This window comes from Heterocephalus glaber, unplaced genomic scaffold, assembly GCF_053883595.1.
Source record: "Heterocephalus glaber isolate CG9 unplaced genomic scaffold, H.glaber_assembly_v1.0 deba00001569, whole genome shotgun sequence".
NCBI lineage: Eukaryota > Metazoa > Chordata > Mammalia > Rodentia > Bathyergidae > Heterocephalus > Heterocephalus glaber.
In genome coordinates this window covers 13041423-13064162 of record NW_028258354.1, presented here as the reverse complement: position 1 = coordinate 13064162, position 22740 = coordinate 13041423, and the positions used below count along the sequence as shown (strand labels likewise).

Genomic DNA, 22740 nt, shown 5'->3' with positions numbered 1-22740 from the left:
TCTAGCCCTTGGTACCTACCATTTTGCTCTCTACTTTGCGAGTTCAACTTTTCTTCACTCCACTTACAGGTCAGACTATGTAATATTCTGTGGCTGGCTTATTTCACTTCACATAATGTCCTCCTGTTTCATCTATTTCCCAAAGAGTAAGATTTCTTTAATTTTCTTAAATGATGAGTAGTATTCCATTATGCATATCTGCCACATTTTTTTTTAACCATTCATCCAATGATGGACATTTAGATTGAATCTGCATATTGGCCCTTGTGTGAATAATGCTGCAATGAATGTGGGAGTGCAGATATCTCTTTCATTTCCTTTGGAGATATATATATATATATATCCCCAGGATAACTGGATCATATTTCCTTAATAGGATGAGGTCATTAGATGGGCAGAGGAGGGAAGTGTGAGATGTTGGAGGGGAAAGGAGGCAGGATGAAATAGCTGTCTTACAGAATAGGCAAGCGCACTTAGACTATGGACACAGCATGATTCCTAGCCATCTATCCATCCTTAAATGCCCATTTGAGGCTGGTTAGCTAGAATTTAAAGTGAAAGCTATCAATTTACAATTAAAGCAGTCAACTTGGTTCTGTAATTTTGTTCAGCAAGTAGCTACTGAGAAGCTGAGGAGTGTCTCATCAGGCAGATCTACAAGTATACTGGGCTCCAGCTATGAAAAGTATCCCCTCTAGTACCAAAGAAGGGTGACAGAAAGGGGGCCAGAGGGGGACACTGTGTTATTCTGACTGCTGATCCCTTCAAATGAGTTTCTATTTCAAGAGCCTTTATGTCAATAGTGCTTAATTCAATCAACTTCTTACAGGTTGAAGAAATTGGAAATCTAAGTGTGTGTGTGTATTGAGACAAGTTTTCATCCAAAGTTCAGACCAATGGGCTAAAGGCATTATAAAGCAAGAGAAGATGGCTTATCTTTCTATTCCAAAAGACAGTTATGACCTTGCAGGACAAATTCTTTGACTTGAACCCTGTTTATTTGGATTTTATCAGGATCTACTAGTTGCTTGTTTAAGGATCTCTCCCTTCCACAAGTCATCATTTGTTGGACTGGCTACAGAATTGTTCCTGCTGGTTTTGAGACCAGTTCTGACCTTATTGCAAGGAGATTTCAGGAGCTCTATTGTCTTAGTTACTTTTCTTGTTGCTGAGACAAAAATACCTGACAACCAAAGTTAAAGAAGGAAAGGTTTATTTGGCTCACAGTTTATAGAGGTTTCCGTTCATGGTTAGCTGGTTCCAAGACAGGGTGGCATGGCAGAGGAGAAACAATTCATGGTAGCCAGAGAGCAGCAAAGCAGAAAGCTCTGTCTATAGACTATGTTCCCTTAATTTTTACCCTCATAGAGTTTTGTATAAAGTTGATGGTTTATAAGAAATAATTTCATACATAATGATGATGTTCTGCTTAGACAATTATATATTATAAGGAAGACATATTTCTAGACCTAATGACCTCTGTAACCTGAAATAAAAATGCTCCCAACACCAAATATGCATTTCTTGCAGAACAGAGGGAGCTGATTGCTTGTATTTTCTAAAGAGAAAAATTGTAGGGCAATAAAATTATTCCATTCATCATATTAGTGGGTATTTAACCTGACTTGGGAAAGGAGATGAGGTCTGAGGCGTGAAAAATACTGTTTACAGTATTTTGAATAATGATTCATTCAACAATCGCGGTTCCTTTTCTCCTTGATAGAAAGCAACAGAGATGAAAAAATTCTACCCTTGCCAGACTTGCAAAGGATGCCATCCAGACAATATGGAGGAGGTGGAGGGGAAAAGAGCTCAGCTCTCTCCTAATGCTTCAGCTTACAATCTTGGTGGTGATTGGAGTAGAAATTCACTACACATCTGCATTCCAGCAACCCACTCCCACGTTTAAACTGCTATTCCCTCGTGCCTGTTACTAAATATAGCTCCTGTGATTCCTACTGACAGGAGAGCTCCTGCTGCTACACCAGGAGCTGAATCTTCACTTCACACACTCCTAATATGGTCAGCCCTGCAGCCAGCAGCCTGGGAGCCAAAGCCTCCTCCTGCCTCCCAAGGTTAACCCTTTGGTGTAGGAAAGAGGGAAACCAGAATGACGGCTGATAGTTACAGAGCCTCTGATTACAAATAAAAACAAGTGAACCTGCCATGATGGAGAAACCAGGACGCAATCCACTCTCCAAATAGAAGTGTTTACAGCATGTGAACGTGAGATCAAGGAAGCTGGGCAATGTGAACTGCCTGAACCCCACAGGTCACTGAACTGAAACAGGAAATCAGAAGAAAGGCAAGGGAGAAAAAACATTCTTGGGAGGGGGAAAAGACAGCATAAACAAGAACAGGAAGGGGAATGCAGGTATGTGCTGGCCCCTCCCAACAGCCTGTATGGCTGCTGTCTGCTGGCAACTTCTACCCTCAATAAGGAAGAGAACAGGCCCAAGCAAAGGGCAGAGAATGGTTTCAAGATGCTTTCCTGCTTTTGGGAGACCACCATCCCAAACTCTGGGACATTTTGTGTTTCAGAGGATCTATCAAGGGGCAGAGCACTGTGGATTTTGCTATAATATTAAGGACAAGCCAGTCAGTAGTTAGACAGTGAATGCACCTAATAATTCGGTACTGCGGGGACGAAATACTCAAAGCTCTTCTTTCCTTTGGAGTAAAGAAAACCCCTGTGGCAGCTCTCCCATAAGAGGCTCTCAAGATGGGTGAGTTCTTTTTGGAGACAGGTGATGTGTAATAAAAGGAGGTGAGGTTCCAACATGTTAATGATCATCATGCTGGTTATTCGCAGTGTCCCACAGGCCTCCACACTTTGGGCTCTGTGCCTAAGGAAGTTGGGAAGAGTAAGGGCTCTTATAATCAGCATCAAGTATTCATTTTCCCAAGGGTTCAAATGTGAGAGCTCTAGAATGTGGTTCTGGTCCTGCTCCTTAAGGCTGCCACCAAGGGCTGAGCCCTTTTGAAGCCATACACTCTAAAACCTGCTTTCTGTATTTTTTGATCAAAGTCAGAGTTCAGAAGAAACACATTAGAAGGGGTTCCAAATTAGAAATGAGCCTGTGGTTGGGGATTATTTGTGACAAAAGGTGTAGACCAAAACTCTGCTAGCTATTATTTTCTGCCTAGTGAAATCTGGTTGCATATGTGATGTGAATTTTCCCACTGTTCTGATCCATCCAGCTATGGGTCAGCTCTACCTTATCACTGCCTCTCTGAGAGGGGAAGGACCACACCTATGAGTCCACAAGGGTTTTTCTTGGACAGGTAGGTGGCGCTCATACAAGCCTCAGGTTGTAGATTGATATTTTTGCTGAGAGCTGTGGAAGAAAGTTCTCTTCCCACACAGGGGAGAGACTTTTTGGGCTCTGCCTGGATAATGAGTAAAGGATAAAAGTTGACGACCTGAAGTTTTGGACTGCCTTCCACCTGGCTCCCTGGCCTTTCCTACCCTCTACCATCTCTGCACTCTTTCTTTTCTTCCTGAAAACCCAGGCCAGACCTTTCCAGTTCATAGCCTGCCTAAATTTCTCTGTGTTCCCAGATGAGGAAGGCAAGATCTCCCCACTCCCTAACCCCTCCAGAACTATCTTTTCATTTCCATCATTGTTGTCGTAAACTTTTATGTGGGATCTCAGTTCCTTCAGAGCCTTTGCTGTTGCTTCAAAAGAACCCTATTAGTAAATTAATGAAACAAACCTCTAATGAATTATTTTTCTCTTTTGTTTTTTGGACCTAGCAATCCTAATTCTCCTTGTATCAATGCAGAAGCCTCAAACAACTACTGAAAGTGTCAAGAAATGTCAGAAAGAAAGAGAAGCATTAAATTAATATATAAGATTCTATCTTGTATCAGTTGACCAATCTAGTAGACTGTATTATAAAAGGGATAACTGGGATCCAATTGGCAGAACAGCAAAAGAAAGTTAAAAGCATCACTTCATTTTCAATAAAGCTTAGATAAAAAGTGTTTTGCCAGAAAGCTCATATTTGTAAGCCAATTAAAAAAAAAAGAGGCAGGGAATACTTCTTGTGAGTTCGTCCAGCATACTTCACCTCAACTCTACATGCTGACCCCAGTGTGCCTGTCTCACATCCCCTTCTCCCAGAGCTGGGGGAGATGCCTACAACAACAAAAGTTGATATTACTTGGGTGCTTTGCATCTCAGTAATACCAAGCCATAAACAAATGTAAAACATCAACCTATCTGGTAGTAATGCAAAGAAGAGGAGGAGAAAGAGGAAGAGGAGGAAGAAGAAGGAGGAGGAGAAAGGAGGAGGGGAGAAGAAGACATACAATGATTTCAGTTTCTGTTCTTTAGTTGAACCTTCTTTGTTCAGCATTTGACCACTATCTTGATGGCATTTTTTTGTTTTTGTACTGGGCATCGAACTCAGGGCCTTGTGCTTGCCAGGCAGGTGCTGCATTACAAAGCTACATACCCAGCCCATGATGGGATTTTTTTATAGCTTCTGAAACCATAGGTCATTAGCTTTTAGGTGGAAATATCTACATTGGATTCTCACCTGCCTGAGTTTAACTTAACTTCTGATGACTTAGGGAGTGAAGGAAGAAGGTACTAGCTGTATTTAATTTGGAATGGGCTGAAGATGTATTTTTCTGGGTAGAAACCCTCTCTTCAAGGTTGATCACTTCAAATTTCAAGAGCTACAGATGAAGGATGACATGCTTCCTGTGCCATAGTAAGGCCTTGAGGCTCTCAATGAAACATCACTTAATATTCAAGGGGTTTCTTTCATATGTGCCTTGCTTAGCCTCTGGCTACGGAGATGGTTAGCTGAAGGTTTTTATGAACCATCGCAACGAACAGAACCATAAATCTCAAGTCTAATTAGGAATGCTATTCAGTTTTAAGATGAGCTGACACACTCTTTGTAGGTCTTTGAGTTAGTAAAGCCAGTGGATCAATATCAGCTGAAAGGCTGTTTCTTTCTGTTCACACATGGAACCCAACAAAGGAAAGAATTCTTCCTAGGAAACAGCGGAGAGACCTATTTCTTCCAAAGTGGGCAAATATGTAGACAATGACCATTTTTCACAATAAACATTAGTCAAACTGTTTCTTTTTTAAAGCATAGATTTATTGGGTGAGTTTGTGTGAATGTGTGCATTTGGCAATGTTCTCGAAGGTTGTTCTTTTTTCATGAGAGGGAAAAAATATGTCTCACCAAAGGCCAAGAAAACTATTTTAGCTAAGAGAAGAGCTGCACTGGGTTGTAATGTAACCCAGAAAATAACTGTAGCCAGAGCCAGAAAACACTGTCACTAGAGAGGCCTTGGTAAGAACCAGCCTGTGATAAGGGCCCCCTAGATGGCTGCACTTCTATTTTTATGACCTCTACTGCAAGAAAATGACCTTAAGATAACCTTCAAGTCCTAAATTTCTCTCTGAAAGAAAATATTAGGAGGGAATAAGAAAATTATGGAAAGGCCCTAAAGATTGAAAGGGAAATTCTCTTGAATTTACTTAGAGAGAAAATAATCAAATTCTTTTAAAATTATCTTTTATCTCACAGTACAAAAGAGGAAGTACTAGACACATAGTCAGACCAAGCTTTCACAAGCCAGTTGCTGAAATAGGTTAAATTAAAAGCCATCGATTTAATTAGGTCACCTCAGCACTTTGATCAGGGAACCATTTACCAAATGTGACACCGTTCAATATTTGGCTGTTACAGTGGAGGAAGAAAAGAAGAATCAATTGTAGAAACTGCCATGGATGTGCATATAGGCAAAGCATCCAACAGGTGGGTAATAGGCATGGGCACCATGTCCATGATTTCCATTTTCTCACCTTGGATTGCTTTCCCTTTCCTGTTCTGCACCCTAGGGGCAAACTGTCCCATGCTTCCAGCTTCTGGTTGGGTCTGGCATTTGTGCAGGCAGAAGAGAGCTGCCTGGGTCTTTCTTCTCTATTCTGCCCCTTACTGCCACCCCTTCTGTTTGGCACAATGACATTCACTTAAATCACTGCCTCCATGACTCCAGTCCTCAGTGGGTTCTGGGAATGCAATTTTCCTTGCCCTTGTCCTTCAGCTGGGCCAGTGATAATGGCTTTCTGCTTGTGCTAATCCCTGAATGTCTCTCCATGCTCTTTGCTCCCTTCACTCTACCACACCTCTTACAACAGACCCTTCCTTACATTTTCTGCACTTAAACTTCTCCAGCTGAACTCCTTTTCTGGCCGAGACACTGACCCAAATAGTTTTGAGTATGTTTTCATAAAAAATACTATAACTCTATTCCAAGGCAAATGGCTACAGTATGCCATTAGGCCTTTATTTAAATTAAATGCCTTAATGTGGAAAATAATGTTGAGGTGGGATAGAAGAAATATAGCTAGGAAGACAGGAGGGAAGGAAATTGAGTTTTTAAAAATGGTACTTTAAAGAAAAACTGCAGGTTCAGAACACAACCTTGGTTTATTTACTTTTTTCCTTTCTCCCAGAACAGCAAACCTGGGTGGCTCCCTTTCAGCTGTGCAAAGGTCCCCTTCACTTGAAAATGGTCCTCTTTCACTCATGAATGGACCACCCTTTTGGGATTTCCCATAGGACTAGACCATTATCTCACTAGGGGTAGGCCATCCTCTCCCTCCCTCTAAGACTAAAGATAAGACTATAGATTATAGAATTCTACCAATTTCCACCTTCCAAAACACATGAGATTCCCAGTTCCTAACTGTACTGTGCCTCATTCCTTTGAGTACCTTCACTCCGCCCTTGAGTGCATCCTATATCTACCTCTAATAAATCCTTCTCACGCCTCTTTTACTGATGCATCTTGAAAATTTTTTTTCCTTGAAGGGAATCAGTGAACCTGTATAATTTTTTTTTGTTGGTGGTGGTGGTGGTTTTTTTGAGACAGGGTCTTGCTATGTAGTACAGGCTGTTCTTGAACTCACTGTGTAGTCTAGGCTGGCTTCAAATTCAAGGCAATCCTCCTGACCCAGCCTCCTGAGTGCTGGGATTATAGGCATCCTCCACCAGGCCCAGGTCTGCAACTTAAATTTTTATTTCTCTTTTAAAAATGTTATTGGTAGATTTAGATATATACCTTGATAACATTCATCATAAGGAATTTGTATGTGTATGTGATATATCCTGCTTCTTTTTTCCCATTCCTCTCCATCCCCCCCTTCCCCTTCTTGTTTACAAAAGCTTTGTTTTTATTTTTTTCCTTCTATTCTTTTTTTTTGTCCCTTTTTCGGTTTTCTTCTCCCCCCTCCCTTGTTCCCTTTCTCATTTGAACATTTTCTTCCCATTTCCCAATAATTATTATGCATTTTGGCCCTTATTTAGATTTTCGGGTTCTCACATCAGAGAAACAACACGATATTGAAACATGTGTGTCTGCTTTATTTCACTTAAGAGTATGGTCTCAAGGTGCATCCATTTAGCTAGGCATGTCTCAAACGTATCCTTCTTTGTGGCAAAGTAGTACTCCATCATATATAAAAAAAACCACACATCTTCTTTATCCACTCATCGGTGATGAGCATTTGGGGTGTTTCCAAGATTTAGCTATTACAAACTGTCACTATATATATGGGTGTGCATATATTGCCATAGTAAGATGCTTTTAACTCTTTCAGGAAGATAGCAAGAAGGGAAATGGCTGGGTCAAATGGAACCTCTAGTTTTAGCTTTTTGAGAAATCTCCACATTGATTTCCATGGTGGTTGCATCAGTCTACACTCCAACCAACAGTGAAGAAGGATTCCTTTTCCCCTAATTCCCTGCCAGCATTTGTTATTGGTTGATTTTTTAATAATAGCCATTCTGGAGTAAGATATAATCTTAGCATTGTTTTAATTTGCATCTCTCAAATTATCAGTGATGTTGAATGTTTTTTATTGCTGTTTCTACTTCATCTGAGAAGTGTGTATTCATTTCAGATGCCAATTTTTGGACTGGGTCTTTAAATTTGGGAGGTATGAGGGGTTTTTTTACTTCTTTATATATTCCAGATATTAGTCTTTTGTCTGAGGAACAGCTGGCAAAAATTTTTTCCCACACTGTGGGTTGTCTCTTCACTCTGTTGGTGGTTTCTTTTGTTGTGCAAAAGCTTTTTAATAAGATGAGATCCCAGTTGTTGTTTCTTTGTGATATTTCCTGTGCAATTCAGGTTTTGCCTAAACCTATATCTTCAAAAGTTTACCTATTTTATCTTCCAAGAGACTTAGTGTCTCTTTTAATATTTAGATCTTTGACCCATTTTGATTTTAGTTCAGTGCATGAAGAAAGATATGGATCTAGTAATCTTTGTCATGTGAAAAGCCAGTTTTTCCGGCACCATTTATGAAAGAGGCCATCTTTCTTCCAACGAAGGTACTTAGCTCCTTGTCAAAGATAAGGCAGAAGAGTATATTTGGAGTTGTTTCTGCATCTTCTAATCTGTTCCAAGAAGACCTAATGCTGCGACTTCTCAAACTCTTTAAGGAAATTGAAAGGGGAGCAGTACTGCCAAATTAATTCTTGGAATCAGGCATTACTCTGATACTAAAACCAGAAAAAAAGAGAATCTCAGGCCAATCTCCCTAATGAACATAGAGGCAAAAATCCTCAATATACTGTCAAACAGAACTCACCAAATCATCAAGAAAGTTATACATTGTGGCCAAGAAGGATTTATCCCAGGGATGCAGGGATGGTTCAACATATGCAAATCAATAAATGTAATACACTATAATAATAGAGTCAAAGACAAAAACCATGTGATCATCTCAATAGATTCAGAAAAAGCATTTGACAAAGTCCAACATCCCATTCATGATAAAAACTCTACAGAAAATTGGAATAGATGGGTTTTTATCTCAATCTGATGAAAGCCATCTATGACAAACTAACAGCCAACCTCATACTAAATGAACAATAACTGAAAGATTTTAAAATCAAGAACAAGACAAGGTTGTCAACTATCACCACTGTTATTCAATATAGTTCTGGAAACATTAGCCAGAGCAGTTAGACAAGAGAAATAAATAAAAGGAATAAGTATAGGAAAGGAAGAAGTTAAATTATCATTATTTGTGAATGATGATAATCTACATAGAAGACCCCAAAACTCCACCAAAAGACTTCTAGATTTAATAATCAAATTCAGTAGTGTAGCTGGATACAAAGTAAACGCTCAGAAATCAATAGCATTCCTGTACATAAATAACAACTCACTGAGAGAGAAATTAGGGAAACAACTTTCACAATAGCATTCAAAAAAATGAAACACTTAGGAAGCATTCTAACGAAGGAAGTAAAAGACCTTTATATTGAAAATCACAATACTCTGAAAAAAGATGTAGAGGATATCAGGAAATGGATGTCAGAAATGTTCTTGTGTAGGAAGCACCAATATAGTGAAAATGGCCATACTTCCAAAATTCTTATACAGATTTAACGCAATCTCAATCAAATTACCAATAGCATACCTCACAGAATTGGAGAAAACAGTCCTAAAATTCATTTGGAAGTAGAAAAATCCTAGGGGAAAAAAAGCAATTCTGGACAACAAAGGCAAGGGAGGGGGTATCACAATCCCTGACTTGAAATTATACTACAAAGCTATTGTGATAAAAACAGCATGGTACTGCAAACATATTTTAACAGGTTGTGTTAAATTCCTTATTTCAGCCTTGGGACCCTCAGACCCAGCCCAGTTACAATGCGATATTAGTACAGAACTCAGACTGAAAGTGCATTGTTTGCTTTAATTATTTTCAATGGGAGCCTGCTTTCTTCATATACTCATTATGGGGATCTGGGCCAGAGCCCCCAGATAGTCAAGATAAAATGTATATTTTACTGGGGACCCAACCAGAAGGTACAAAACAGCAGAGATTAGCTATAGTAAAATTTATGATTGGGTTTAAGAAAGCTTATGGTTTTAGAAATAGTCCCCCAAAGGACCATTTACAAAGAAATAGAAATTTTGCATTTATTTTCTTCCCTGGCTTTGAGAAAGTTGTCAAGATAAGAGAAACACAAAAGACAGACAGGAGAAGAGGGGAGGAGAGCAGAAAAGGGGCTAGGAGGGTTAAAAAGAGAGAGAAGCACTAATTCTTCCCTAAATTTCAACCAGAGCTAAATAAATTTTCTGTCTTAGAAAGCTGAGTAATTTTCCTTGCAGGATTAATGCCAAGAATTTTGCTTTGAAAAAAGTGCCAGCCTACATATATATTTAATTTATAACTCGGGACTCAGAGCCCTGAACACCCAATTCAAAATGTTTCCTCTTACACTCCCCCTCCACCCTAACCCCTGCCTTTTGGCTGGCTTTATTTTTCCCCCAAGCCAGTTGGCACCAGCCATGGTGTCCATGTGTTTGTGCACTGTTGCTCTTGCCCTCTGGAACACAGCTCCTGGGGGCCAAGTGTGTTGTGACTGATTCACCCTCACCTGTGCCAGGTAGAGATGGACTTCAAGAAGTCTGAGCAGGGGAATGGCAAAGCCTGAAGCCTGGATGAGTGATTTCCCCCTCAAAGGCAGATGATGAGTAGCATTGACCAAACAGCTGTGGTCACTTTTTTCCCCCCAGGAAGTCTGAATCAAAGACACTTACTTATTCAAAAGTAATTCTCTCCTAAAATGACTTTTTGTGAAAACCTGTTTCAGGGCTTGATTCTCACTTTGTTAGTGGCATGGAGAATGAAGAGTCTATTTTCTCTTCCTTGATGTCAGGTTTTCTTCGTACAAAAATAAGAAACAAAGGTTCCAGATGGAGAGGCTCACATTGTCGGCAGATTTAGAAAAACTCCCCTGGAATCTGTATGGGTGATGCAGTTTGGTGCAGACTGACAAGTGAGTAATCTCCCATCTTATCACTTTAATTTCAGGCTTCAGAGATGCCCGGCTCTGTTTTCAAAGAGTTTTATTAAAAATTTGTGAGGAGGGAAAAGAAGTCTCTGTGTGCCTGTCTGGTTTCATTATCTCTGACAGAACGCACAAATAGAGCAGAGCCAACCAAGGGCTGGAGATGGCCAATCACGGAGCTGGATGAAGCGAAGGCCACTCAGCCTCCTGGTCCTGGCCACAGATGTCCTATCTGTCGGGATAGATCCTGAATGTGATCCTGAATCTCAGGACATAACGTAATGTGTATTTCTCAGTCACTCAACCATCAGCATCCTAGCCACAAGATGCACACCTATTAATCCCCAACTTTTAACGAGTTCCACTTTCTACAACTTCTTGTTCCTAGCACTAGCAAAACTTCATTCTCTGATCATCTTTCCTGCACCACCAATCAAGCATCAGGCTGCTGACAGTTTCTCAGCTTGCTTTGATACACAGTTGGGATCCAGCATTCCAAGAAGGCGTTCTGGTTGCAAATCAGACACTGTTTGAATGGTGCAGGGCCTCATCATATTCCTAAAGGCAGGGATTTTCAGCTGATAGCACAGCTGAAATGACCACTGCTTGGAAAGGGCAGATGGGCTCTCCTGTCCCATCAGGAGGAACAGCAGGTCATGTGACGGAGGTCCATTCAGCCAGACAATCTACCCCCTCCCATCGTAGTTTTCTCGTTGCTGAGAGGGGTGTCCACCCCAAAGAGTGGACCTGCTGAAAGATGTCACATGGAATTTTGTAAGGAGCTGGGATGGAAAAAAGGGGTGGGAGGGAGTATGCTGGAGATATAGAATAGGCAATCTGGAATGGAAAGTCAAAAGTAAAGAGCCCAGACCAGCCATCTGGATTCAAACCCAGATTACTTACTGGCTCCACCCCAAGCTTCTCAACCCTGGGGAAATGTTAGGATCAACTAAGAGCTTTTTAAAAATATTGATGCCTGGGCATAACCTCCGGAATGATAAAAATAGAGTCAAATCAGAATCTCTGCTACCACCTTAAAGTTCTAGTAGAATGTGTGAAGTTGCATGAGTTGGTATATACAAAAGTAGGGAAAAATCTTAAAAGCAGAAAATGCCAAGCTGATTTTACAGGATGTGTTTCTGTGGTTCCCCTGACACCATACTCTGGCCCTGAGAGGTATGAGATTGACTTTGCCAAAATCCAAGTGCTCTCAGCTGAAGACAAAGTTAGAGCTGGGGTGACCCTGGGCAGGGAGGGCCACCCTCACACTCCTCAGGCTCCAGGGTTCCACAGCTGCCTTGGGCTCTGTGGAAACTCCCAGTACTTTCAAGACAATAGAAAATACCTTGCCTTAGTCCTAGAAGCATTGTTCTCTGATTCTTCCTTATGATTACACCTACCACTGATGATAAGATTTCCCCTTTCCTTCCACCAAACCCTTCTACCTATCTAAGAACTTTGTCACTATCTAACCTTACTTGCTGTCTTACTCACAAGAAAAAAGAAGGGGGTTATGTTTTAGGGTCTGTGTTGAACTTGGCAATGATACTGACCTTCCTCAAGGAATCTGTCCTGTCCAGTAAGGTTGTTCAGAGCACTATCTGTGTGGCTATGGGTGACAGCCCTGACCCAAGGACCTTCGGGAGGCTGTGGACTAGATAAGCATGCCACAGGCAGGAAAATGCCAGTGACGGAATTAATAAACACACACACACACACACACACACACACACACACACACACAGAGTGGCTATCAGCTTGGCAAAGAAAGAAAAACAGCAGCAAGAAAAAAAACAGCAGAATGACCCATTTTAACCTAGACAGGGATCAAATGGCTCCATGTAAACTGTGATTTTCACTGCTTCTTTCTCAGCCCTAGAAATTATGCTTTTCTTTGAAGAGCTGATGTAGCAGTCCAAATGATACATTCAGTACTGGAAGACAGTGTTCTGTTTCTCTGTAGGATGGTAGTAGACTGGATACACAGCCTAGTGTCTAATTCTCAAGTTATATAATTAGTAATTGTACATCACACAGTTTTTTCAATGCCCTGCTACAAGATAGCATCTTACAGGAGGCAAAGCTGAAGTTGTTCTGGAAGTTTAAAATGTTTCAGTGCAAGGGCTTTTTTAGCCCCAAGTCATTGTTATTTGTTTACTTCATTTTTTTTATCAGTATTTGATAACAGCTAAGAGAATATTGCTCTAGAAGCTTGGGAGTTGGAGAATGGGAGGAAGGAGGGTAATGGCATTGAGGTTGAGTCTCAGAACTACAGCTCTTTTCAGCTCCTGAGAAACCTTTCTAAAAGGTATTTTCTTCAGAAAACACTTAGTGATTAAATTTTCTGTCTCTAATTTTCAGGAGACCCCAGTATATGTCACAGTCTGCTGTTTAGTGAATAGCCTTGTGAAGGGCAGGGCAGGCCAAATGAGAAAAGAGACCAAATTACATTAGTTAGAAGGCACTAAATCAGTAACAGGGTAAGCCAGCCAATTCCCTTTTCTCCTTTTGGTCCTTCAGTTATGTAATTATTATTTCTTCTCCTCAGGCCCAATATACCTTTTCCCAAAACATGTAATCTTGCAGCTCACTTAATAAGGCTGTGGCTCAGATCTCTAATCTTCCTGAAAGCTGGTTTAGCTAACTGACCACTTTAGGAGACTCACATGTATGCCACTGCAGGTCATAATTAGGAACAGACCTGGGCCCAGACTGGAGTCTGTTTTCAAATGTTACTTCCCATGAACACAGGGAAATTCCTCCTTTGGCAAAAGTCATCTTGGCAAAGCTAACGGTTGAGCTATTGTTTTCTTAAGAGGCATTTTATCTCCTCTCTGGCAAGGAAGAAGGAGTCTCTATCAGAGAGGACTGTCAGGCCCCTCCCTTCACTCCCCCCACCCCAGACTGGAACTTGCTGTCCACCTCTTCCCTGCTGAGGCTGCCCTTTCTCTTCAGCAACACAGAAGGGGAAAACAGTATCTACTCACATGTCTTTGAGAGTTAGAAAAGCAGTGTTGGCAACTGCAACCAAAATGGGCAGTCTGCATCTAACGGTGCAGCCTGGCCTCACACGAGAGAATTCAGGCCAATTCTCATGTTTCCGAAACACCTCTGGGAGCCAAGTGCTTGGCCTCTCAGACCAAAGAGGCAAACACTGCAGTTCTCAACTCTAGGCAGCTTTTAAACGGCTCTTATGAGTGTTTTGGTTACATAAGACCAGCACTTCACAGATCTCTCCTCCCTTCTTGGTCTAGTCTCTGAGATTTTGGGCTATGCACAAAAGACTCCATCCTCTAGCTCTGTCAGTGGATGTGATCTGGGCCTAAATGCTGAATAATGGTCATTAACATTTAATAGCACCAAGCAATGTACAAGTTGCTTTTACATCCACTGTAAAATGAGGAAGAGATGAATGTAAAATTATGTGATTTTTAAGAGGCTCAAGTGACCTGCCATTGCTGAGGAAAAGGAAAATTGGAACTCTCCGTGGGTGTCATAGGGTGAGCTGCACTTTCTTGAAGAAATTTCCAAACATCTATACTTAGAACCACATTCCTTCCGGATTTTCTAAAGCAGTTCGAACTTCTATTAATTTCTTCTTGTTACCATAATACTATCATACTTGTCATAGCATTACCTTGTATCTGGTTTAAGCGAGCATAATTAAAACTTACAGCTATTTTTAGTCCTGGCCTCTTAAACATAAAATGAGAGGTCCTAGGTCATTCTCAATTACTGAGGATGCACATATACTATAAAAAATGCTACTTCAAGGTTATAAAAGTTGTGATGATTCACATATCAGCAGTTAACAATGTAATAGTTACCTCTCCACCAGTGCCATGTAATAGAACTGTGCTATGGACATGAAACTGATATAATTGTGTGGGTACACACACATATACACAGACACCTTTGGATGATGTGGTTAGTTGTTGAACCAGAAGCGTTAAGATATGTAAACATCTTTTGGTCCTTTCCTTGCAACTCCTTATTTCTGGCTAAAAGTTCATCCAGAGATCACATTACATCTCTGTAGGAGAGAAGGCTTAGGACAGAGATGCCAAATGCCCTCTGGCCTCCAAGTAGGAAGCCTTGGGGTGAATGCTAATAATCCACCCCAAAGATTAGCCCCAGTCCTGAGTCAGCTGTCCTGCCTACAAGGACAAGCACATTCACAGGAAGAGGGGCCTAAGCTCTGTAGTTTTCCAGCCTTGCTTTGGGGCTCACGGTCAGGAAGAGCTGGGGAAACTCCGGCAGCCTGGAAACAATTTTCAGGCTGAAATATTTTTAAAACTAACTGTAGAGTTGTTGGATCTCCCAACAGGAGAGCCTTTCCAAGGTAGCTTTAAAGGGAGCAGCATGTAAAACTCCAACAGAGTTGGCTTTCAAAAGCACCCTGCCTTCCCACCTGCCATTGATGTGGGCTTCCTGTGGCAGACAAGACAGCCAACTGCTGGCTTCGGAGAGAACTGAAGTATTTCCCAATCCCACTTGAAGAACATTTGTTACAGGCAAAATGAGATCTCGCAGAGCCATCATGGATTTTTTTACATATTAAAGTATTTATTCCACTCAACTCCAGAGAAGATTTTATTTTTTCCCTCTTTTTTGCGGATAAACAAACTGAGGCTTAAAAACCAGCTCTGCACAAGATGTTAATTGTAAATTTGAGGGAGGTTCTATTTTTTGTTTTTTGTTTTGGTTTTGGTGTTTGAGACAGGGTCTCTCTGTGTAATTCAGGCTGGCCCCAAACTCACAGAGATCCTCCAGCCTCAGCCTCCCAAGTGCTGAGATTATAGGTGTGTTCCACCATGCCCAGCTTGTGGAGGTTTTTAAACACAGCCATGGGAAGTTTTATTTATAAATGTATCAGAATTTGCAATCTGTGTCTCACAGGCCCTATTCTTGAGAATTATGAAGTTATGGAAAAGAGCTTTCCTACTGAAACAAAGACAAAGCATATAATATGGCAAGAGGTTAGAGATAAGATGTAGCCATTCATGTAGAGTGGACCCTTGACTTACAACCTCGATTTGTTCCTGAAGGCTGGTTGTAACTCATGTTGGTCAGTGAAGGGTCAGGCTCCTCTACACAGCCCTCAAAATCTCTCTCCTTATACAGGCAGATCTGAGGGTCCTTAGAGAGACATTGGCCCAGGATTTCTCAAATAACCTACATAGGAAAGGATGTTGTAATGTTCCTTCCAGAGCTCTGTAAGGGTTAAATCTATCCTAGACCATCTGGAAGCACAAGTGACCAGCATTCAGGTCATAACTCAAGACTTTGTTAGTTAAGTTGAAACTAAAATTCCAGTCCTAACCCAAGTTGTTCATATGTCAGGCCAGTTGTAACTCAGGGCCCACTGTATGCTCCTTCTCTTCCATCACCCCTCCACAAAAGCAGGCTTCCTGCACTATCTTGTCTCCATTGTGAATGCAGCACTCTGCTTGTCAACAGCTGTCCAGGGTATGGGTCACTTTATTAGGCAAAGCCTTGGGCCAACTGTACAACTTACCCCTAACCTCATGTTTATTTTAGTAATTAATACATGAAGTGGAAAGTACAGGATACTGAGGTTTAAGTACTGCTTCAGATGGACTGCAGAAGATATCATCAAATAGTCTGAATAATGAACATGGCATTGACCATGCAGCCTGTGTCTGAGCTTTCACACATCTGCCTGTTCATGACATTGAGGGGCAAAAATATGGCCATTAACGATGATAATGGCTTTTATAGAGCACTCATTACATGCCACACACAATGTTAATTTTTTTCTTTTACATATTAAACTTTTTATGCTGCTCGGCTCCTGAGAAGTTGCCATTTTTCCCCTTCTTTTTGCAAGTAAACAAACTGAAGCTTAAAAAGGACAAGTGATTTATCCAAGGTCACACAGCTTGCATCAGTGAATTTAGGCTTCAGATTGACTCTAACTCGAAAGACCAAGATGACACAAAGAGAAATGTGTGCCGAAATTCTCATATGCACCCATTCCTGTCATTCCAGACGTAACATAGTCTTCATAACATAACATAGTTTTCATAATCCCACTAAGACTGCAAATTCCTTGAGGTCAAAGACTGAGTTTTCTACTTTGTGTTTTTCAAAGTACCTGGTACATCAATTTGCACAAAACAGGCAATTAATAAACGTATACATTAATAAGTCTAAAAGAGGTGCATACAATTAGTAATTACCAAATAAGTTTTTTAAAATGAGCCTATTTTTTTTCAAAAACAAAAAAGGATGAAGAATTTTCTTCCTTGTTTCCCAGAGTATGCATCATTTTTAAAGGGCAAATTCCAGGTCTATTTCAAGCTCCAAAGGAAGGGCATATCGCAGTCAGGTTAATTAACTTTCGAAATAACTATGTTGAAAATGAGGAGGACAGTGGAAGTCACCAACAGAATCCTAAATGTGTCAGTGAGCAATGATTCCCACAGAGCTCCAATGTAAATCAAGCTTGGCTCCCCAAATGCCCAGATTCATACAACTACAGAGGCTTGTCCCTTTAATCCTCTCATGCTCTCCCTGGGGCTTATAAACCTCTCCAAGTAACTAGAGGGTCGGAGCCACTCAGCCCTGCTGCACATGTGAGCAGAAGAGGGCTGTGTTTAATCAGAAGTGAGTAAAATAAGTCACAAAATCCCTTAAGCAAAGACCCTAGGGCAGAAATGCAAGAGATCAAGGTACCTGAAAGTTTATGGATTCCAATCAGGTTGGAAAAGCATAGCCTCAAAGAAAGCCTAGTGTTAAGAGCCATGCTATTTTCCTCCCAAAAGGGGTGTGTTCTTTACACTGCACCTTTTTGAGAAGTGAGGCCCACATATATGCACATAGGTGCACCTGGGTCCAAATACCCTGACAGTACTCAAGTCCCTCTTTCCATCCTTATCCAAGTACACAGCTGCAATTCTCCCAGCAGGCCTGGGTTCCTGCCCTGCATCTCTCTTCCTGTGGGAGGAAAATAATATCAATACATTAAGATGAATACTAAGGCTGTCTTCTAATAATTCAACAATACCTGTCACCTAGATTTTGGTCTTCTTCATTCATATACATTAGTAATATGTATCGTCTTTTAAGACATATTCCTACAAAAGAGGGATTTTTCTTTTAATATTTGTCTGGGACCATGTCTGACTACAATCTGTAGCCAAAGGCTACAGCCTTTGAATATTGTGTTGCTCCCAGACCTGTGTTCAATTCAGCAGAGCCACAGTCAGCAGTAGTGCTCAACTGTCCTCATGGCCCAGGAGAGGGAGGGCCAACATGGATCCCAGGCTTCTTCCACTGAAACATGAAACACTGCCATGAGTGGCCTGGCACTGTGTCTGCTGCTTTAAAAATGAAAGTTATTTGCTTCTAATTCTAGTTACCATGTGTTGGTAACCTTTACTCCTATCCATATGTCAACTTGAAACTATCACCGTAGACTTTGGGTCTCCCTGAATTTTTATGACAGACCAGCTATCAGCTTCTCAGAATGGTTTGAATCACAAGGGCCATTGTCTCAAGCCGCTCCTCACCACAAGCATAACCAACTTTGTTAAATGGCTACAGTTGTGTGCCCCTTCCAGAGTTCCACGGTGAGGGGCAAGAAAGGTCAGAAATTAAAATGTAAGGACTTAATAAACCCACAGATTTTATTATAACCTTTGGACTATAACTGGGTAGCTTGAAAAAAACTGTGCACGCTATCAAAGAAAGAAAATGGAAAAAACAAAATAGAATTTGCTTAATATTTTTGGATAACAATGATACAGCAGAAAAGGGAAAACCTTACTTAAGAAGTTGTAAACCTATGAAAATTTAAAAACTTCTGAGGATAGGTAATATTTTATAACACTATCTCCAAGAGGAAATGAAATGCTAAGCAATATAATAATGACATGTGTTGGATATCAATATTGCAGATCTAGATATAAAGCAGGATTCAATTACAAATATTCAGTTCTGGTAGTAGGCATCATAGTCAGAGCCATGGAAGACATTTTTGAAATTTAGTGTCCACATAGATAAAAGCTCCTCATTGTCTAGCCAGTTGCTCATACTTCTTCTTCATTATTTTTGGTTTCCAAGAAAATTATCAAAATATGAGTTTGCTTTTTATTTTAGTTAGGGTTCTTTAAAGAGATAGTCCAACAGGATATATATAGAGAGATATATAAGAAGGGAATGAGCTCATTTGGTGATGAAGGCCAAGAAGTGCTACAACAGGCTGTCTGTAAGCTCAAGAACCAAGGAAGCTCGTAGCATGCCTCAGCCCAAGTCTGAAGTCTTCAGAACAAAGAAGCTGATGGTATAATTCTCATTCTGAAGTCCTCAAAATTCTGGTTTCCTCTAGTGCAAATGTTGGAGTGCAAAGGCTGGGGAACCCGGAGCTCTGGTATCCAAGAACAGGGAAAGCATGGCAGCCGGGCTGTAGAAGAAAGAGCAAGAAGTCATCTTTCCACTTAGTAGGGCTACTAGCTGATCAATTGCTGTCTGCCTACACAGATGGCGATCTTCCCTATTTAGTCACATGCCAATCTCCTCTGGAAACACCTTCATGGACATGCCTGGGGCAGCTCAGTCTTTCTAATCAAATGCCAGCTACTCAAGTTTCCTTTTCAACAGGAGAGATGGGCTTGATGCGTGCTGAAGCATTGAGAATAATTTATGCTTTACCAGCTATCTGGGTGTCCCTTGATTTAGTCAAGTTAACATGCAAAATCAACCATCCTACTCTGGCACAATGGAAGGTGGGACCTCAGGAGCCTAGATTTGATGGGACAGGATTGGGAGAAAGGAGGAGCTAAACCAATTTATCCTTCATGGGCAGCTGAAGAGTCGGAGGTGTAATGTGGAAAGGAGATGCAATATTCCTGTGTGATTCATCTGCCCTGGTGCAGAGGGGTCCACAGAGACATCCAGAAATCAGATAACAACAAAACTTCACAGGAAGTGGCCCCACATTTCTAAGCATAAAGCAAAACAGTAAAACATAGAATTTTGTAGAGCATTTGCTAGGCTCTGTGCTAAGAGCTTCACAGATGTTATTTTGCGGAATCCTCAAAACCAGCCAATAAGACATTATCATTTTACTACATGGATAAACTTACATTTGGAAATGATACCATCACTCTCATTTGTCAAGAAGGAATATGGAAAATAGCTGTTGTTTTTTTTTCTAGGGAGTCTTATTCTTTAACCTCCATCCTACCCCTTCCTTACTGAATACCTGCTATTGTTGGGCCAGAGTGCTGAAGGAAGGCCCAGTCAGGCAAGATTCCCAAAGAAAAAGAACATGCCTGTAGCAGACATTACAAAGCAGGAACCAAACTTTAATTTCCAGCACATAACCTATAGTAGTTTTTTTATCAGCTTACTAAGACAAAACATTCTGGGCAATCTTGCAGGCAGTGTGTTCAGGTATGGTTGTCTATGCTGATTCATTAATATATAATGAAGCTCCATCATGCGCCTGCACTAAATGATGAGATTATGTCCTCAGGTGCTCTCAGGCACCCTGAGATGCCTGGACTTTGACACATTTCCCAGTAGCCTCCTACAGATACAGAGACAAAAATAGATACTATTATTCGTAGTTAATTGTGGTAATTTATTGACCTTTGGTTGTTTAGGAACTTAGACTTTGACTAATCAACATTTGACATCTCTCAACTGTAATTATCAATGTAAAAGGGGATATAACTTAAAAATTCCCAGACAAATGAAAAGGAATTATGTGGTTTAAAAGATCAGGGAGAAGTGCTCTTTCCTTCCAAAAGTGAATCAAAAAGCATATAGCACCAATTGTTACTCAAAACCACCATATTACCAAGAAGAGAATTTACTTTAGGTTGAACTATTCTTTGTAGATGGCTATGCAGAAAGACAGAAAGGACCTACGACATTGATGACATAATTATTAGGATGAATAAAACATGAGGCTACCTTGCCTCTAGACTCCATTTCATTTGAATCCACAAATATCCTCACCATTTAAATACCTATTAATATATACCCTAGAAGTCTAAGTCAGAGAGGGAAAAGAGAACCAATCAGAACCCCCAGAGGTGATCTCAGGCATGTGCGGGAATCCTAAACTGGCCTTTTCATAGATGAGAAAGGCAAAGTCCACCAAGGTTAAGCAACTTGCCTTAGGTCACACAGTTGGCACTTGATAAGGCTGGAACTTGTACCTAGGACTGTCTGACATCAAAGCTCAGATGCTTCCCAGTACATTCAATGGAAACATTGGCCAGCAGTGGAAGGTATGTAGATCATATTGCAGTCACATGTAAAAGTGAGGCAAGGAATTCCCAGAGGGTAAAGTCTGATAAGTAATCTGGTTGTCAGAGCAGAACAAGTGTGGCAGCAAGGAACTTATATCATGGTCGGGAACAGCCCCTTTGTCCCTAGGCCAGAGTGGCAGGAGAAGAGAAATGCTGACTCATAGGGCAATCCCCAGCACATTTGAGCCTGGGTAAAAGGTGAAAGCGTGACTTTCAGGCTCTCCCTGCAGGTGTGTGAGAGGCTCCTGGCAACTTGTCTGCCTGGTCAGGACAGCTCAGCCACCAATGAGGAGAATGTACAACAGCTCAACTGAAAGTTTTGAGAAGACAGAAGATGGTAAAATAAAATGAAATAAAATAAAATCAAGGAAATAAAACAGGAAGAGAAGAATCCACAGATACTAGGAACACGATCACTATACATATAACAAAGTGAGTTCATCTGGATCAGCCAGTGCTATACAAGATTTTAGTATCTCTGTCTAGTGAATATTAAAAAATTAGTACATGTTTGTTATATATAATGAATAATTTATCTCAATGCCTAATAAATTTTTATACATAAAATAATATTTTCCAAAAAGTGCTTACCAATCTGTCTTGAGCGCTTGCTCAAAATTTACACTTGTATCTGAAAACTCAAAATTTGGTGATACCTGACTACATTTCTCAGTCTCCACCTGTTCCAGAGCAAGCACACTTGGCTGCCTGACACAGAACCCTGAACTATTTTGAGGGCTGCCACTGACGGTTTTCTCTCAAATGATGTGGTATACAAACTTGCCTGATTCTGCTGGCCCTTTTCCACAATTCATCTAAGCCTTTTTTCTTTTATTTTTTAAGAGTAGGAAAAATTTATTGAGAGAAAGAAAGCTTCTGTCTAAGAGAGACAGAAGGGGAACTGGAAAGTGGGTTGCCCGCCCACTCAACTTCTCAAAGGTGTTTTATAGGACAAAGCCATGAGGTGAGGTGGATTCAAGGTGGGACAAAACTATAGCCAACTAGTAAGATTATAAGTACAGTCACTTAGGTAATATTTGATCCAATGAGAAATCACAAGGTGGACAAAACTATGAGCAACTATATGTGTACCCATGTTCATAGCGGCACAGTTTGTAATAGCTAAAACTTGGAAACAGCCCAAATGCCCATCAACTGGAAACTGGATAAAGAAAATTTGTTGTTTTTTTAAATAAAATGGAGTACTACTCAGTCATAGAGAATTAGAAATTAGAGACATTTATAGCTAAATGGATGCACACTGAGTGATACTCTTCAGTGAAATAAATGGGACAGACATGTGTAATACTGAATAGTTTCTCTGGTGTGAGAAACTGAAAGTGTAAATAAGGATCAAAAGGTATAATAGGCAATGTGAAATAGGAAGAAAAGGGGCAAAGGGGAAGGGGAAGTAAATGAGGTTGGGGAAAGGAAAGAAGGGAGTGGAATTAATACGAGAAAAAAGAAAAAATGGAAACAAACTCTCTAAAAAGGGAGGAGTGAAGGGGTTGAAGGGAGGGCAGGGGAATGGGGAAAAATAATAACCAAGGTATATTACGTAAAGGTACACATAATAGGTGTTTCAAGATATTTAATTAATCAACAT

At 40.6% G+C, this 22740-nt stretch overlaps 1 long non-coding RNA gene across 1 annotated transcript in view; it reads left to right on the top strand.

The window, feature by feature from the left end:
• Positions 1–1923: 1923 nt before the first annotated feature.
• The window catches only part of LOC147823736 (uncharacterized), a 74905-nt gene continuing 54088 nt past the window's right edge, over positions 1924–22740 (top strand). The window contains exon 1 of the long non-coding RNA XR_015443403.1: positions 1924–10836. This is a non-coding gene — a long non-coding RNA (uncharacterized LOC147823736). The remainder of the gene's footprint in view (positions 10837–22740) is intronic.